We start from the raw sequence: 2,647 nt of genomic DNA, 5'->3' as shown, positions 1-2,647 counted from the left end.
CCACAGAGAAAATCTGTCCCAAACATTATTTTCATATCCATTCACTGATCCCACAGAAGCTAAACCTGGGACCCTGCTAATTTTGGGACATACAGGTAAAAGGTTGGCCATACTCAGCTCTCGTTTCAAAGCAGTTGGGAATCCAGGAATACTGGCAGACCTTGAGCATGATGGTGCTACGTTCACCATTTTTGTAATTCCTACACTACCCTCATAAATGGAACTAACATTATCTAAATACAGGAGTAAAGGCAATCTCTTGGTAGATACCTTCTGAAAAAGTAACCTCTTATCATCTGGCCAAGGTATAACTTGTGACTGATGTAAAGATGGCATGCCAGGAATCTTGGAATATTGTGAGCAACTTGAGAGTAACTCAGTCATACTCACTGTTCCTTCAATCTGAGCTTTAGGCTGTAAAGTTGGTAATTGAGAAACAGAACTCCCTCCTGGACATAGTGGACCAAGATCCGCCTTAGATATGTACACACATTTTTCTTCTACATTGACTGCTGAGCTTGGTAACACAAGTTCCTGTGTAACTCTATCTTTTTCATACAATGGCCTCTTATCCATAGAACAAGCCACATTTTCAGTTCTCCCTTCCTCCATACAATGCTCTGACTCCAAACCACACACACCAAAGCTATTTGTTGAAGACAATGCAAAATTCACACTAGATTCTTCGCTTTGATTTGACAAATTCTTTGTTGTGGCCTGCTGTTCTGAGAGAATCCCAAAATGACAGTCCAATCTTGAAGTGACTTGGTCCGAGGTGGTTGTGTTGCATGTGATTTTCTTATCCAAAACAGGTATTGGAACAGTGGGGCTGATTTTTACAGTGTCTCTATGTGGTTTCTCCCTCTGTGAGTTTGTTGTAATGGGCCGCTCTCCAGTCTGAGCTTCTGGTGTTTTATTCATCACCCTTGGAGGAAAAGTAGAATTGGTGTCTCTGAGACAAGACGACACTGAAGCAGTCATGGTCTCATTTCTGAAGGAGTAGAGTACACCAAAGATTGATGTCAGGACAAAAAGACTGATGCACTTAAGAAAGCTGTTTAACGAAATCTACTAATTTACTTTTGCATTGCTAGTGTTAACATTGATTAGAACTTAGATGCATTTTCAAGACTATAGAATGGGTAGGCATTAGCTGATCGAACACCATGCCAAACTTACCCCAAATCCATAGAAACAGCTTCTTTTTTGTGGGCCATTCCTATCCTTCCTATTGGTTTTGTGTCAGAGTGCAACAAAGGTCCTTGGAGTGATCTGGAAGTAGGTTGGGTGTCAGTAGGAGAATAGGGTATATGCTGAACAGGCTCTGGTTGAGTTATTGTATTCCCTAACTGAATGGACATCTTAGACAAGTGACTCGTTGGTTGGACCAGAAGCTCCTTGACTGGAGTGGTTGCATCATGAAAATCAGGGTTTTGTGTAGGCACAGTAGAATAGGGAGGAAGTACTGGCTGGACGTTGGGGAATGTCGTTGTCGGCCGTGATTCTGGCTGATCCATCTGTGTTTTTGGCATCTCAAAATATTTTAGCCCTGGGGCTAAGGGTGTTCTGGGGCTAAGGGCCAGAAGTGAGGCCATGCTCTCAGGTCTGAGGGATAAACAGACATTGTGAGGTAAGGAAAGTCTTCACCACAGTAATGCAGCAACATCCACGCCATTTTCACAAAATTCCACTGAACAGCATACAAGCGGGTGAGCAATTTGAGATGGGGCTACAAAGATTATATATGGCAAAAAAATACTACAGGAGATTCAATCCAGACGGTTACCAAACAAACAAACATTTTGTGATAAGTCATGGAAGAAATGACCAGGTCTTGGCAAGCAGCAGTATCCTTTTAAAATAATACAATAAAAGAACACTGCCAGATCTGGCACTTGCTAAATCAACATGACTTTGACTAAGATGCTTTTTTTTAAATTTCAACGTGAAAAGAATCCCTGTGAAAATCCCATATGTTAGGCAAAGGCTATTTCATGCACAGCCAAATAAGCAGTGTCATGTTTCTGCTGCCTTAAAAGTAGCCACAAGACTATAAGCACTGGAAGCTGCTCAACAGAGGGCACCAAGGTCTTTCTTCACTTGATTGTCGGTGGACATGGGAACCTGAATTACAAATACATTTCTACAACAGTTCCTGAATTCTGACTGGGAAGACCTTTTACTTTCTGCCACAGAGCTCTCAGTCTATACAGTAGAGTAATGTATTTAACCTAGAAGATTCCCAGAGGCCCTTTTAAGCCGAACAAATGTCTTTTTAAGCCGAACAAATGCCCTTTTAAGCCAAACAAATGCCAGGGATTTGATTGTGGGCTGAAGTATTGAAAGCCAAGGCTGCTAACCAGTTAATAGCAAATGCAAACCAAAACATGCTTCCTAATGTTGTTTACAAAGTGGCATGTAGCAGCAGTACAGGGTCTTAACCAAGTTCATCTCCAAAACATGTTCATGCCTTGATCTTATCAGATTTTACAGGTAGCACATTCAGAAACACAGCAACATGAGCATCCTTTTGAAGTCCTTGTTTTTGCTAAATGTCAAATGCAAGTCTGCTATTTCCGGTCCATTTAAAATAATATTTGGCTCCTCTTACCAGCCACATATCACCATGTGAACCGAGGGTAGTTGT

At 41.5% G+C, this 2,647-nt stretch overlaps 1 long non-coding RNA gene across 1 annotated transcript; it reads right to left on the bottom strand.

Annotated features, from left to right (window-relative positions):
- Positions 1-549: 549 nt before the first annotated feature.
- Positions 550-1,604, bottom strand: LOC147820284 (uncharacterized). Its single transcript, XR_015437020.1, has 2 exons — positions 1,180-1,604; positions 550-991 (listed from the first exon to the last, which is right to left on the bottom strand). It is a non-coding gene; the product is annotated as an uncharacterized LOC147820284 (long non-coding RNA).
- Positions 1,605-2,647: the final 1,043 nt, after the last annotated feature.

This window comes from Seriola lalandi, unplaced genomic scaffold, assembly GCF_002814215.2.
Source record: "Seriola lalandi dorsalis isolate HSWRI2012SDOR001 ecotype SW California unplaced genomic scaffold, Sedor1 jcf7180001973767, whole genome shotgun sequence".
Lineage (NCBI taxonomy): Eukaryota > Metazoa > Chordata > Actinopteri > Carangiformes > Carangidae > Seriola > Seriola lalandi.
This window is presented reverse-complemented; position numbering and strand designations above follow the sequence as displayed.